Source organism: Mastomys coucha, unplaced genomic scaffold (assembly GCF_008632895.1).
Source record: "Mastomys coucha isolate ucsf_1 unplaced genomic scaffold, UCSF_Mcou_1 pScaffold15, whole genome shotgun sequence".
In the NCBI taxonomy this organism is placed as follows: domain Eukaryota; kingdom Metazoa; phylum Chordata; class Mammalia; order Rodentia; family Muridae; genus Mastomys; species Mastomys coucha.
The window spans coordinates 64,281,376-64,297,848 of record NW_022196897.1 but is presented as its reverse complement, the minus strand read 5'-3'; the positions used below and the strand labels follow the sequence as shown (position 1 = coordinate 64,297,848).

Sequence of the window (16,473 nt, the reverse complement as noted above, 5' to 3'; positions counted from 1 at the left end):
CCCAGTGTTGGAAAAACCCTGTGGTTTTTGTTGGTTGAATCAATTATATTTTTTTAGGGGGATGGATTTACCCCCATCAAGGAAGAAATCACAATAAAGAACAGTTTATCTTTGTTTACAAACCTTGGGACTTGTCACACCTAGCCGGTTTCATTGGAATGCTATTTTGGTATAACAATACTAAATAGAAGGAAAATATCTTCCCCTTGCTTTAGGCAATAAAATACTTTCTTTGTTCTAGAACCAGGAAGCCTTTATACATAATACTTTTTTGTGGACAGAATTTGGTGGTTGTCTTTACCCTGTAACAATGACAACAACAAAACTCTGAAGGAATTACTAAGCATATGCACATCTCTATTGATTGTTTTTATATCCCCAGTTCCAGGAAATCATTTTGCTGAATATGTATTTAGACATCCCAGATCAATTTAACCTTAAAAATCGGCGCTACTCTATGCATTTAAAGTTTACCAGTGGTTCAACTACTGTGAGTGAGCCATGGTCCATGGAAGCGATTAGGATACCGTGATGGACCCAGAACTTTTGAAGCAGAATGCAGAACATACAAGGACAGAAAGTAGGGTCTACCTGAGTGTCAGTTGATTGTCAGGCACCTAAAGGTATTTTAAACAGGCACTCTCACTAATGATGTATCTGAAAAAAAAAATCAGGAAAAAAATCCCATTTTGATGTATGTATATGTATACACATATATATTCTATAAGGATTCCCTTAGAACAAACACAGTAAGTTTGATTTTTTTTTTAAGGAACAAGATTATATCAGATTTGTACAGTATCTTTGGAATAAGTTCACCGTATTAAAAACACCATTCCTATGCAGTTTCTTACTTCCAAAACCATTTTTTTTAAGCTTTTGAAAGCAAACACCGTAATCTCTTGGGGGTGGGGAGTAGGCTATTTACTAGTGTGCTGGTTAGTTTTGTTAACTGGACTTACCTGGGCAGAGGGAATCGTATTTAAAAATTGTCTCAGATTGTCGTACTGTATGTCTGTGGGGGCATTTTCTTGATTCATGATACATGTGGGAGGGCCCAGGCCACTGTGGGCTCACACTGTTTCTGGGCTGGTGGTCTTGGCTGACATGAGAAAGCAAAGGGAGCGAGCTGTGGTAACAAGCAGCTTCTGCTTCAGTTCCTGCCTTGAGTTCCTGCCCTGCTTATCCTGCTGGAAGGGAACTGCTGGTGGATTAGACCTTGTAAAGTGAAGTAAATCCTTTCCTCCCCGAGTTGGTCAGTGTTGAATTACCATAGCAGAGGCCTATAGAATAGAAAAACAGGGTATTTCAAATAAAAGGAGAAACTTAGATTTCTGTAGTAGGCTTGTTTCAGGTCTATCTTATGCCATAGAATTCACTCTTATAGTGGAGGATTTTGTAGTTTTGTCTATTCATGAGATTATGTAAACATCACAGGCAAGTCTAGGCAAGCATAACTGCTCCTTGTGTCTGTGGATTTATTCATCTTTTGGGGCATACCCTATGTGGTCTTTAATTCCTTAGCTTGTCATCAGTGTTCATCTATATTATAGTATACCATTTTTATAACAATAATATCCCACTGTATGGATATACCAAAATCTATTGATTCCACTGATGTTATTTTATATTGACTGTTTTGTGTAATGCTGTGGTGCATACTCATTTTCAGATATTTTATGTATATATTTTAATTTCTCTTGGGACTATACCTCTGTGTGGAATTCTGGGTCACATGGTGAATACAGCATTTTGAGGGACCATTAAACTGTTTCCCGTAGCTGCTGTACATTGGAACTCTCACCACTAATGTGTAAAGGTTCTATTTTCTTCAGTTGATTTTATTTTAGTTTTTGATGTGCTATTGGTGATGATGCTCAGAATCTTACACATGACGGCATCTTACCAGCTGAGCCACACCCTAACCCCTGACCCGAGGGTTCCTCTTTTCCATATTTTTTCTGCTAATGTTTGTTTTATTTGATGAGCCCTGCCAAGCCTAATGGCTGTCCAGTGATGTGGTTTTTATTTGCATTTCACCTTCTTATGTTTCTATTAGTATTTGCATGTTTTCTTTGAGGAATGTTTATAGTTTATGCCTGTGTAGGTTTTCTCATATTTAATCTCTAAATTGCTCTAGAAGGTAGACTTTATGGGGTTTACTGGTATGTGCAGAAAGATTCTGTGACTTGTTTGTTTTTAAACTTCATACCTAGAGACAGAGTCTGCCTTTTGACTTTCCTTCCTGCATTCTTCTGCTCGATGAGGCATGCAGATGTTTCATTTTGCTTGGTTAATGAATAGCAAAATTGGGGGAAAACTTTGTTATGCTTTTAAAGATAAATTGTTTTCTCCCATCCTAATGGAGGAAAGTCAAGGTTACCTTATTTTACATGAGGAAGCAGAGCATCTAGTTCTTCATGCCTACCTGATCCTAGACCCCTTATTCATTCTTTCAGACAGTTAGCCTGTAAATTCAGTGGCTTCTGTTTTCCCATTAATTTATTCCCTCTAGGGCTAAAATAATTGAATGATTTGTACAAAACTAATCATATTTCTCTGGGTTAAACTGGAATTAAATTTTAGTTTGGAGGGTGCAGTTTCATTTTGAAGCTTTTATGTACCCCCTTAAGATTCTAACATGTGGAGAATTTCCAACTCTATAGAAGCTAGGTGGGGCAACATATAGTATTTATTCTTCATTGTAAATCCATTGCGCAGTGTGGTGCTTGACACATAGGCAGGGGCTGGCATTAGTCAAATAAATGAGTACAAATATATTTATTAATTAGAAAAAACATATTTTTTTAAAAAAAGAATGAGATTTAGAAAATCTGGCATAAATAAAAATTAGAAATGGACTCAACTCTCTCTGCACCATGCCTTATGCAAGTAAGTGATCTGTTCAAGAACCTGGTGTCCAGCCTGCTTGTTTCTACCGTTACCCAGAAGGCACTTGCAGTAGTTGGACCTTGGGTCTCTGTTGATAGAGTACATGAGTGTGTGAGGGAATAAAAACAATTAGTGTTGGCTGTCCTACCTAGAGCAGCTGCAGGAAATGAATGATTAGGCTCTGCTTTTAGTACGTATTTTTATTTATCAGACATGGAACATGCTAGCCATAAAAACTGAAAGAATCCTGGGAGTGTCTTCCCTCTCTTTTTGTCTCCTTACTTCCCCTCACCCCAGCAGCCACCCCTCTAAACTGTGCCATTCCCGTTTCTGTACCTGTATCTTTGCACTTATGTGTGCATGTGCACACATTCTTATGACCCACCACACAAACAGAACAGTGCATTCAGTGGAGGCTTTCTTCCTGATAGGATCATAGTACGTTGATCCTTCTGCTTTTCACTTGAATATATTAAGACTTGCGCATCTGTAGCCACACATGATAAATGCAATGTTTGTTCCCTTTTCAGTTTGTCCTTGCTGGATTTTGGTGTCCAGATTAAACAGAGCCTTCAGAGATTAGTGGGACACTTTCCCTGTTTCTGAGCTCTGGGGTAGATAGAGATGCCTGTCTTGTCAGTACGCATCACCTGACACCTGTGGGGAACGGAGCACCTTGAGATGACCTTTTTGATTTTCCCCATTCTTTCTGTACTATCAGATTCCCGGACTTGTTTTCTGTTACACTTTATGAGTTGACAAAGGTAGATGATTAACTAAGTCAGTATATGTAGGGTTATAGTGGCTTTTCTCATAGAGATCCTGAAAGCCTGACGTGTCTGTTTACTGGTGTGAATCATAGGGGGCTTCTTACTCTTCTAATTCCACTGTCTGGTCATACAGTTTGATAATTTCTACTCACAGGATCTGGAAATATTAAATGAAATATGGGGCTATCATATGAGAAAGCCAAATACTTGCATCTAATAAAAATGAAAAAGACTGGAGGTGTAGTGTAGTTGGTAGAATACATGCCTAACGTATTGTCAAGCCCCTGCACTATATAAACCGGAATGGGAGCCCCGGCCTGTAATACCAGCACTTGGGAAAGGCTAAATTAAAGATCACAAGTCTTCTCCTTGGCTGTAGAGGGAGTTTGAAGCCAGCTTGGCATATGTGAGACTCTCTCATGAAGAAAATAATTGGGCCTGGTAAGAGTTTTTAGTAGGAGAAGGTGCCTGATGGCAAGCCTGATGTCCTGAGTTTGATCCCTGAGACCCATCTGGTGTGGAGCGAGAACCAGTTCCCACAAGTTGTCTATGACCTCCACAAGCACACCTTGGGAGGTGCCCTTACCCCTTTTACCCCTCCCCAGGAAAAAAATATGAAGTAAAGAAGAAAAACAAGTTTCCTAGTAATAAACCGTCACGTGCTTTTCGGATATACTTTGTTACTGTGGCTGTTGTGATTATGCTTTAGCTCCGTGAGAACAGCTTAAGGGGACAGAGTGATGGCGCTTGGCTGGCTTCCACCGAGTTGGGAGCTATTTGTAAAAACTCCAAGGCTATCTGTTTAATTTTGGCAGGCTGGTCTTTCCAAACACTTGAGTCTTTTGAGGCAGGAAAGCTGAGGAAAGTCGTAGAGTACAGAGACCTGAGTTAGTTAGCCTTGTGTTACTATCATCTGTTATCTCTTTGATTTGGGACAAGTGAGCTTCTCTCTGCAAAACGGAATGACAACACCTGTTTTATAGGTTAGTCACGAGGAAGGTGACTGTTGTAGTGACTGGCCTCTGGTTTGGTATTTGAATGTTTTTTCTTTTCTGTCTTTTTTCTTTTTTTCTCTTTTTGCAAAAAGTTAGTGACCTGCAGGCCTAAGTCAGAGATGTAGACTATGTCACACTTGATAACCATTGACCTACTTGCTCAGATCCTTAGCAGAAGAGCTGATCTCTTTCCCACCTGATAATTCCTGGCCAGGTCTTCATTCATTATACCTGCCCCTTCTAGTGGTGGGGGGATAGTGGGCCGTCAGTACAGGGAGTTAAGTGTAGTGTCCTGCAAACTGAAATGCTGATGTACAAGCAGCCCATCCAGAGTCGCAGGAGACTGCTTACTTATTAATGAGTTGCATGAATAAAATACAGATAGAGAATTGTTAATGTGTCCTAATGTCTGTGCTTGAGAGTGGCCCTTTTCTTTTCTCAGTACTTTGTTTTGCCCATGATTGTTTTACCTACATAATTTATTACTTAGTACTCATTCCCTTTCCAGTTTGCTCAGGTAGAGAGCGTGGGGTAGAGGTCCTAACAGGAAACCCGGTGTTCTCTGACAGGGGGGTGTATTTGTATGTTGAGACCCAGGCAGGACAAGTCTCTCTCGAAGTTCAAGATTTGCAGAAACTGCGGATTCTTGGAAAGAAGTTGAGAGAATCCACATTAGAATTCACTGTCCTCTCTGGGCTTGCAGAGTCATTTAGAAAGGAGCCTGGCCTTGTCAGCTGGTTTGTAAAGAGCTATTGATTATATTCTCGAAAGATGGTAATATTGCTTTTCCTTTAATAGGGATTGCTAGAGTGTTTGCTTCTCTTTCAGCTTCATTGATTGGATATCTTGGCATGCTTTGAGTGAGGGATGTGCAAAACTAAAAATGGTATTGGAAGATCACAAATGAAATTGATGCCTAATAATCCCACAAAAGGATTGGGAAACTGTGGAGGCTTCAGCTTCTACTTAAAGAGGGTGGAAATTGTTTAGGTCAGAGGGAACATCTGCCAGGGTGAGCTCAGTTGCACCATGTAGATTTTCACTGACATTGAGTAAGTCTTTTCTATTTTTTATTTTTGGGAGTCTGGGTAGAAGGGACGGAGGAACTTGTCTTCCTAGAGCTTATCCTTTAAGTGGGAGGCAAGGGATGGGAATGCCAAGTGTATGGACAGACGGCTGTCAGAGTTTGTGTATGTCCTTCTTAAGATCAGTGTGCTGACCTGGGCTTTGGTAAAGTGTCACCAGTCTCCTGAGGAACACTTGAGAGGGACAATGGTCCCCTTTGAAGGAGTGACTGTGCATCATTATCTCATTTATTCTGTAGACTGAGTTTCCAAACTCTTATGCTGGCTCCCAAAGCCAAAGCTGGATTTGAAACACCTCAAGGTGACTCACCTGCTGAACAGCCTGTAGCCTTTGTCTCAGTCCCAGCCTTGCTGCTCTGCTTTACAGTTTTAATAGTTTATACATTTTATGTCCTTAATCTGTTTCAGAGCAGCATGTGGTATAAATACATACACATGAACTCCATGGACATGAAGGCATGAGGACATGAAGGCAGACAGACTCATGTCAGGGGCCAGAGGTAGTGAATAGGCCTCGCTCCACAGGTCAGTGTGGAGGTAGGAGCGCTGAGCTGGGCTTGTTGTCATGGGTGGGAGTCCAGACAGCATGAGCATTGGTGCTTGCTGTCCCTGGTGTAGATAAGATCCATGGCATGCTAAAAAACACAGTAGGTGGGTGGCTTTTAAGTTTAGATTTTTCAGGGAGAGAGGCCAGTTTGAAGCTGACAGTGTGCTAGATTGGCAGGGAGTTAGGATCCCAGGACATTTAAGGAGAAGTGATGTTGGCGGAAAGAACCTGAACACATAGTAGAAGAGACAGGGCTTCCTTTAATCTCTGATTTTTGATTTTTTGGCTTTCCCACTCCCTACATTACTTTCACAGTTTATCTTAGTGCAAGTCCTTTTTGTTATAAAGTTAATTTTGCTTTGAGTAGGTAATGTATGCATAGACTTCAGTTTATATGAGGTAAGACGACACCTGAAGACTTACTTTTATTCTTGTTCCTTGAACACTGTCCTGTGTGAAGCTGCCAGTCTTAGAATGTTCATGTACCCTTCCAGAAGTATCTGTTTTATGCATGTGTGGTTTCTTGTTCTTTTCACAGTAAAGACACCTCAGACCCTCTTTCCACACTGTCTTCCAGGACAGTGCGCACACTGTCTGAACCTTGGCTTATTTTATCCTCATGTCGGTACATGAAGAGCTTTGTTCTACTCCCCCGCCCATTCTCTCTTTTTACCTCTCCTCTCCCCTCTCCCTCTCCCTCTCTCCATTTTTTCTCTTCCCCCTTCCTACTGACCTGCCTCTTTTGCTGCTCTCTTTGGAGACAAGGTCTCATATAGCCCAGGCTTGTCTGGAACTCTGTATAGCTAAAGATGACATTAAGCTCCTGATCCTCCTGCCTCTACTTCCCAAGAACTAAGATTATTGGTCTGAGTACTGCACTTGAATTTATATATATATATATAATTTTTTTAAAGATAAGTCTTGCCATTGCCATGTTGCCTATGAGCTACTACTGGGTTCACATGATTGTCCTGCTTTAGACTACCACATAGCTGAGACTACTAGTGTATGCCACACTTACAATTGTCTTTTAAAAAATGTGTATGTGTGTGAGAAGGCTGAGTGTATGTGAGAGAGAAAGATTTTGTGTGTGTGTGTGTGTGTGTGTGTGTGTGTGTGTGTTTGCTGCAGGGGTCAAACTCAGCACCTCATGCAAGACAAGTGTTTGCCTTGCCTCCCGTGGGTAAGTGCTTGACTCGGGACTGTACCCTCAGCCTCTGTATTGTACAAGGTCCCTCATGCACCTCACTGAGTTTCACTTTCCTCTGACCGTATCTTACAGTGGTAAGATTAGTCAAAACCAAACCAATATTGGCATGTTACTGGTGACTAAACTCCAGACTATTTAGACATCATCCACTTTTCCACTTAGTGCCCCTTTTCTGGCCCACGATCTCTTCCAGAATACTACATTAGATTATTATTTTTCTTTTGGCTTGGCCTTGTAGTTTTGGATGACTCTAATAGTTTTGAGGTGAGAACACCCCTGTGTGTCTGAAACTTTGCTCATCCCAGCCGTGCTATGGGTGTATCTTTGACAAATCCTGATATTTCTGTAAGCATTCCACTTATTTTATGTAAGCCTTGCCTTGTAACAGACACTTGGGTGATTTCGTAAGTTATAATGGCTGAGAGGGCAGATGTGGGAGCTTGGTCCCCTAGGTCCAAGATCTATCTCTGACCCAGCCATGGGATCTTGGATGACCTTCTCCTGGCCTTTCTCCTGGTACTCACCTCACAAGAGTTGTGGTAGGATTAAATGAGAGAATGTGTGAGAAGCTTAGGGGAGCATCTGCCTTGATGCCAATGCTGGCTAAGTGCTTACTGTGATTAAAATTTGTACTGTTTTTGGATGACAGAATAATACTGTAATCAATTCCTTTTGTTTGCTTGCTTGCTTTGTTTTGTTATTTTACAGATAATGGAGAGGGGGTGGTACTTGTCAGAATATTTCCAGAAACTGGATTTCAGGTCTCTATTAGTTGGAGTTCTTTAAAGGAGCAGAGCTGATAGAATGAATATAGTACTCAAAGGGGATTTCAGATTAGTTTACAGGATGCAGTCTGGGCAGGCAGCCCAAGCACGGCTGTCTCATAGTCACTCAGTACATGGCACTGGATGTCTGAGCAGTCTAACACTCAAAAGCCTGAAGGATTCCTGGAGAGTTGCTAGTCATTAGTCTATTAGAACCCCCAAAAAGTTGGTTCTAATATGTGTACGGAGAACCACAGCAGTAGGAGAGATGAACTTGCCATCAAGAGTGAGAGCAGGTTCCTTCTTTCGTGCCCTTTTATGTGGGCTATACCAGCATGTGCTGCCTGGAGTGAAGTTGGGTCTTGCTTCTCATAACCTGGTTAGGAAAAAGCCGTTAGAGATGGTTGGTGTTTTAGTTGATTCTAGATATAGTCAAGTAGACAACCAAGTTTAGCTCTCATGAGATTCTTCCTACTTGCAGTTCTTCTCTTTGGAATACTGCTGAATTTCCTTCCATGCATGTACTAGTTTGCGTATTGACCAGGGATATCTGAGAAGAGTGGTATTAGAGCATTAATTGCATAAACAAATTATTTTGTCTTTGTATATCCTTTCGCAGTTTCTTTTGTAATGAATTAATTTGAGGATCATTTTAAACTGAGGTAGTAAGAGTTTAGGATTTGCTTATGACTATAATCTTAGCAGTTGTGAGACTGAAACAGGAGAATTGCCACTGAGTTACGCTATGTTGAGGCTAGCTTGGGCTATACAGTGAGATCCTATTTCAAACAAACAAACAAACAGAGCTTTGGTTTGGATGTTGTTTATTCAGAACTCACTTGTTCTTCATTAATTGGGAAGTGACAGGAAACGATTGAGGTGAGCAATAACTTGGGAAGGACTAAAATACTGCAGCTGTAGGGCATACCAGTTGAGCATTTGAATTCCATATTGCTGACTGCTGAACTGGCAAGCATGGTGACTGGGGATGCTTAGAGATTTAAGGGAGTGACCCTGCTGCTTTGCAGCTTTGTAATTGACCAAAAAGGCTGCCAGGAGAGAGCTGGAAGCACAGTTTGTGGTTATATAAAGTAAAGCTCAAAACACATCAGTCTGACATAATTTATAACATGCAGATTTATGATTTTGCATAGTAATTAGACATGAAATGAAAGCTCTTTGCATACTTAACCATGATTAGCAATAACGGCGACTTGTAGAAGTTCTCCTCCATTGAGTTCTCCAGCTGGTACGGCCCTTGTCAGTCAGCACTTGCATCTGATACCTTCTACTGTTCTGTAGCATCATCAATGACTGCCTTCTGCCCAGCGTGTTCCATTGCCTTCCTCCCCTTCTTCTCACTGCTTAACACAAGAGCAGAGTCTGTTTTCTTGCTGCAGTTTGGGTGTCTTTTTGTCTTCTTCAGCCCTGGGAATGCTGGGCAAAAGCTTGGATGTAACATGTCCATCAAAGGTCCATGTGTCAGAAGCTGAGCCCCAGCATGGTGGTGTTGAGGGGAGGTGGGATCCTTAAGCACTGGGGTCTAGTGGTGGGTTCTGTGGGTCACTGGAGGCAGGTCTCAAAGGAGTCTGAGGAAACACTCTTTGCCTTGTGCCGAGGGCACAGTTCTGCTCTGCTTGCCTGCCATACTGTGCTACTTCATCCTCTCTGCTTACAAGTAGCAGGGTCCAGTCGAGGACAACCTCCAACACCGGCCAGAGTAACCTTTTCTCTTGACATGTAGGCGTCTTGGGGTTAACAGGTTCTCTCGTGTTGGAGCATCTGTGAGGTAAACCCAGCACATATGTGTGCCTCCTACTTAACCCTTACAAGACAGACACCCCAGTACCAAGGAACACATCAGAGCTGATAGAAGGGTGGATACAGATGCGACCACCATGCTGAGGAAAGGAAAGGGCTGTTGAGTCAGGATGGGAAGTAAACATTTTGAGTGGACTCTGAGTCTGCTTTGAAGCCTTAGGGGCTCAGCCAGATGGAAGCAGACCTGTTTCCTTCATCAGACCCAGCTGAACCCAAAAGCCAGAATTTCTCTTAGGTGCCTTAAAATACAGTTCAGTCTGTCCTACTTAATCAGAGAGGACAGACTCCTGGGGACTGGAGATACCATCTATACGGATGCCCTGGAGCACTTAGGAGCTAGGAGTGAGCTTTATGGTGGCTGAAAAGACAGGTGCAGAGTTTTACATGTGTGGGTGGGTCTTGTCTTTATCCAGACAAGAGCTCTGTGCTATATCTTCCCCTGTGGGGAAGGCGGCAAAGCCCTTTCAGGATCTCGGTTTATAGCAAGAAGGAAGATACTGCCAGTGCTTTGCAAATTAGGATTTGTATCCCACTTACATCCTAAATACTCGAGAACTACCAGGCTAGAAACTGGGCGGCAGGATGTGTTAGGCCCTGGGGCAGCTGACTTACACAGATGAGCAAACTTGGATTCTGTTCTGCATACACAGTTTCTATTACAGTGTCCTTTGAGTGAAGCTGTTTTTGTACCTTGGAACTATTCAAGCCCAGCAGTTACTCATATCTTAGTGTGAGTCATCCAAGCAGATATTTGTTTTTTTTTCTCCTAATACTTCCTTGAGATCAGATATTTTAGCAGAAAGAATGTTGGTAGGAGAGAAACTTTTATGATTTACATCTGTTTTTGTTTGTTCAGGCTGCTATTTATATCTAGTTTGTTTGTTCAGCATGTATTCTGGGGGTGTTGTAAGCAATACTGATGTAGTTCTGATACTTCTAAAGGCAGGAAAGTCTGAAATCTGTCAAGCTTGATGCCTGGTGTGATTCATAGATGGCATCTTCTTGTTGTGGCCTTTCGTGGAGGAGGGCAGGAGGGCCCTTTTTGCCATTTCTCTTGTGGCACTGGGCATTGAACTCGGGGTCTTAAACATGCAAGGCCAGATGCTCTCCATCTGTGTCCCTGGCTTTCTTTGCGTTTAAAAACATGAGATAGCCTCAGTAAGTGGCCTAAGCTGTCCTTGAGCTCACTTTGCAGCTCAAGTAGGTCTTGAACTTGAGGTCCTCTGTCGTTGTTTTCTGCCTGGCTGAGGCTGGAGTGTAGGTCAGCAATATCATAGGATTTAGATATCTCTCTCAGGAGGGTGCTGGTCCTGTCCTCATGACCTAGTCATTACAAGAGGCCCATTGCCTCAGAGGTCATGTTGAGGGTTAGGACTTTTGAGGGGACACAAGCATTCAATGTACAGTATATCTGTTGTGCAGACCCGTGCATGGCACTTAAGTTGCTTTGGTGACATTTGAACATGAAACACAGGCTGCTGGAGGGAAGCATTGGTGTCACGCCCACCCATATATAGTCATTACTGTCACATGATTCAGTGATTCAAGTCATAGAAGAACTGAGATGGCAGTGCTGAGGATTGAACTCAGGGCCTTGTGTGTGCAAATATGTGTTCTGCCACCTAACTGCACCCCAACACCAGAATTAAACTTAAAACAAACAAGCAAAAAAGCAAAATGTGTTTTATCCCATTCAATTATAAACAATGTCTACCTAACCAGTAAGAATTGTGTTCAATGGAATTTGTTAATGGAAGCCCAGTTGCTACATCATACTCAGAGTTGGATCAAGGCTAACTTCCGCCATCGAGATTATCCCATGAATTTCACCTTTGCCCCCTTCCTTTGGCCACCGTCTTTCTGCAGGTTAGTTAGAAACTGCTTCCTAATTTTGAAGTAGTTGAAAATTTATTTCCCTTTCATTATTGTTATCATGGTTTCTGATTTCTGGCTTGGTTTCATTGTAATCAGAGAAGACATTCAGTCTGACCTTAGTTGTTTCAAGTTTACTGGGGCTTGCCTAGGGTCATCTTGGGATGTGGTCCATGGATATTTTGAAAGATAGGTACGTTCTACTATTTGATACATTGTTCCATAAATGTGTTGATTAGGAATTGTGGCTTGATCTGGAGCTGTGGGTTCTTTATTGTTGATTTTCTGTTTTATGAACTTTTAAGCGGCTAGGACAGGGTGACAGAGATGGGGGGAGGTGGAAGGGGAGAGGGAGGGGAGGAGAGAGGTGGAGGAAGTGGAGTTGGGGGAGAGGAGAGGAAGAAATGGAGGGAAGCTGCCTGCTGAGTCTCCAGGTATCTTTTGGTTACCTTTTCAGTTCTGTTTTTGCCCCATGTTTTGCAGCTTTGCTGTTTGTGGGACACATTTAGGTGTGCTGTATCTTCATGAATTAGCACTCTTTAAGTAATGTGCTTCTCTGTCTGATATTCTCTTCACTCTGAAGTCAGCTTTATGGATTATTAGAGGTCATCCTGTATTCCCTTGGTTACTAATTTTTTAATTTACATTTTTTTATTCTTTTATTTTCAGCCCGCCTCTGTAGTTACGCTGTAGTGAGCTTACGTTGGGTAGATGGTATGTGTTATAATCTCGCTTACTCATGAGACTGAGGCAGAATCTGTTTTCAAATTGTGCCTGAGGTACAGAGTAAAGTTCAGGGCCAGCTTAGATATTGTCTTAAAACTAAAAAGAAGAAAGAAATGAGGCTAGCCTATGGGTCAGTGGTAGAATGATTGCCCAGTGTGCTTGAGGCCCTGAGCTCCACCCTCAGTAGCATAGAGCATTTGTTATAATTGTCAGAGGCAGCTGTAGTTGGGTCCTGTTTCTTGAACCAGTTTGTTGTCTCTCGCAGTGTATTTGGATTAGTATTCTTAATGCATTTGTTGTGCAGTCAGGAAGCAGAGGGGCGAAGGCTGGTGCTCAGCTCATGTCCTTTCATTCGGGCCGGGACCTAGCCCTCAGAACAGTGATGCCCACATATAGAGGTGTGTTTTCCATTCCACTAAAATCAATCTAGAAAATTCCCAGAAACTTGTCTCTTAGGTGGTTCTAGATCTGCCAGTGTCTGGCCTCAGAACATGTAACTTCTTGTAGTACACTGTTACCGTTTACCAGTATGGAGAGATTAGAGGCTTTGGTCCCTCTCTTAGCCTTTGCTGTGTTCTGACAGACCTCCTGGCAGAAGAGCTTAGAGGAGGAAAGATTCACTTGTGCTCCTGGGTTCATATTTCTAGTCTGCCGTGGCAGGCGGCCCTGGAGGAGTACCAGGCAGCAGGGCACCCCACACTAGTTCTCCACATCCGGGGCACCAGGACACTTCGTGCAGGAACTGAAGGCTGGGCTGGGCTGTTCAAACCCCTAGTGTTCTACTTCCATCAGCTAAGTTCCACCTCCAAAAGATGTTGCTGAGCCCCCACCCCCTCCAGGCTTTAAAATATTTCCTATACATAAAACTGTTTTGCTTTAACTGTCAACCACAAGGACTAGAGAGGCGTAATCACTGGTGCTTTTGTGTACCGTGTTGTTTCCTCATGTGGTACGGTTCCCTTTTTTGTTAACACCAATCTCACTGACCCATTCTTTAAAACTACATCCATTGTTGACATATTTCTCAGCCTCCTTCATCTCCCAATCTCTTTAAGTGTTTCCTTGAACTCAACATACTTTTGTTGAGTGTAGGCTTTTGGGTTGACATCCTTTTTTTTTTTCCTTCAGCGTTTGAAAAATATTGTGCTGCCTCCTTCTGCCTACTGTGGTGTCTGAGGAGAGGCCTTCTGTCACTTGAATTGTTTTTCAGAACACCGGGTAAGATCCTGTTTTTCTTTGACTGTGTTCTTTGTCCTGGGTTTTCTGAAGAGTAACTATGCTGTGGCTTGAGGCAGTGTCTTGGGCTCTGTCCTCTTCAGGTCTCCCTTAACTTCTTAAACCTGAGCACATGTATCTCTTGCCAGATCAAAGCAGCTTGAGTTCTCCTGGTACAGTTTTACTCCCCTCCTCCCCTTTCCCTCACTTCTGGGACTAGGCTGATTTCTCCCTGTTAGAATTCTATGTAGCGCATGAGCATCTCACTGAGATGTTTCAACTCTCTCCATATTACACCACCTCGATTTTCAGCTGTTATCTTGCAGAGCTATCATTATTGTTGTTGTTGTTGTTACATCATTATCTGCTCTTGTTTTCATGATTGTTTCTCTCTGTTTTTTGAAACATTACTGTTTAGCCTATTTAATTTGTATATCCCAGGTGGCCTCAAGCTTCTGACCCTCCTGCCTCGGCCTCTAAAGTCTTGGATTATAGGTACTACAGGCATGTCCACCATGCCTAGCTTCCCTTTCAGTGTCTTGTAGCTTTTGTTTCTTTGGTGGAATTCTGTTTTTAAAATTTGTTTTAGTCATGCTCAAAATTGATTTTTGGAGTTTTTTGGTTTTTTGCTTGTTTGTTTCTTAGTTTGGGACCAGGTCTCACTGTGTTGCCAGACTATCTAATTCCTGGATTCAGGTGATGTCTCTCCTCAGACTTCCGATTACTCATAACACAGCCATGTACTACCATGCCCAGCACCTAGGCTGCATTACAGACTTTGATGGAGTTCTGCAGTGGTCTTCATGTGGGCTCCACCTCTCTGTAGGGGTGGGGGTATGGGATGTGGGGGAAGTGAAACTCTTGGCTCTTTGTAGCCTTTCCTTGTGCGTGGCCCAAGGCTTCGGTGTGTTGGTTATCCCCACTGTTGGTGTTGTCCGGTTGAAAGCCCTTCACTGTTGAGTCTGAGAAGCAGTGGTGAAGCAGGAACTCCACAGAACTCAAGTTAGGCTGCTTCCTGGGTCTCGTGGTCCCCACCAGGCTATTGGTCTCTTTCACCAACTCCTTATGCTTGTGTTAGGTAAATGTCTGTGCTTTTAGCCGTACGGAGGATGAGGAATACTAATACTAATAAGTACTAGTCTCAGCTAATACCTTAATATTTTAATGTATTAGTTCTTAGACTTGGCCAGTAATTTTGAACACATCGTGGCTAGCTTTGGGGCCTTGGATTAATTCCTGTACCTGGATCCAAGCCCCTGGATTCTGGTTCAGTTGATGTAAAGGGGTCCTTGGCTTTGACTGTTTTTGAAAACTCTCCCAGTAACTCTAAGGTGGGGTCTAACTAATGCATGAGTGAACACTTGTGGTTTCTGCTGCTCAAAATTTCTGTCTTGGGATGCTTCCATCTGTAGCCTTAAATTTTGTCTTTTAAAGTTTTTGCCTTAACATACTGTTTTGAAAATTCTGTTATGAGTTGTAGTGGTTAGCATTGTCACACTGATAAAGTCTAGAGTTCCCTGGACACGGGCTCTGAGCAGGTCTACAAGGGATTGACTGTCCTGATTTCATAAATTGAGAGGGAAGCGCTGCCCCTGTGGTGGCCCCAGAGTGAGTGGCCCCTGCTGTTTGCAGATGAGAATGCAGTGTGACTAGCTGCTGCCAACGCTTATCCCCTTGACTTCTCTGTCATGCTGTCATACCTTGAACAGTGAGCTAAAAATCTCATTGCTTCAGTAAGAGTATTTTTATTACAGAAATAGGAAAAGAAACCAGGACACTCATCCTGGAAATGACTTACTTTAACCTTGTTGTAGGAAGCATTATATGAAACTATTTGTTTTACAAAGAAAATACAACAGTTGATGAAAATAGATATCCATATTAATTCTCTTGTTCCTTTGACAAAATAGCTGCCACAAACACGGAGAGCAGGGTTTCTAGTTTTGGCTTACAGCTCCGGGGGCCAGCTGTCATGGCGGCCCAGGCCAGGCTGCTGTCAGTCAGAAAGCAGAATGTGGAGCGCTGCTACCCTGCTCACTTGCCCTTTGCATGTAGTCCAGGGCCCAAGCCCAGGGAACGGCACTGCCCACACAAGAGGCTGGGATAGCCCTTTCCTTTTAACCTGAGCTGATATTCCCTTACAGGCATGCTCAAAGACGTGCTTCCATAGTGATTCTAAATCCCACCAGGTTGCCAGTCAGTATTATAACCATTGTGATGTTTTTAGGCAACTCAAAAATTATAAAGTCCTATATTAGTTTTTCAAAGACTTTTAATTCTTTTGAGTTTTAAAAAAGGTATTTATAGGAACAGGAAAGAGACAATAACAGTCTCCATATATATTATTTAAACAAAGATTTAACTATCTTTTTTGTTTGCCGTTTATTTTGAGACAAGGCTTACCCTTTAGCCCATGCTGTACTGGAGATTTCTGTTAGCCCAGGATAATCCCTACTTGGGGTCTTCATCCCTCACCCTTCTGGTTGCTTGAATTACACAGTCCATTACCATGTGTCATTGAAATTCATAGTCTTCTATCTTTTAAGACCATTTTCCATGTAGCTTAGACTAATTTC

At 42.4% G+C, this 16,473-nt stretch overlaps 1 protein-coding gene across 4 annotated transcripts in view; it reads left to right on the top strand.

The window, feature by feature from the left end:
• Sestd1 (SEC14 and spectrin domain containing 1) overlaps positions 1-16,473 on the top strand; it is a 94,288-nt gene that overhangs the window by 1,085 nt on the left and 76,730 nt on the right. For 2 of the 4 annotated variants that reach the window (XM_031370748.1, XM_031370752.1), the window contains exon 2: positions 13,811-13,900. The exons of the other annotated variants lie outside the window; for them this stretch is intronic. The gene's annotated coding sequence lies outside the window, so the exon portion shown is untranslated. The remainder of the gene's footprint in view (positions 1-13,810; positions 13,901-16,473) is intronic. 4 annotated transcript variants of the gene reach the window in all.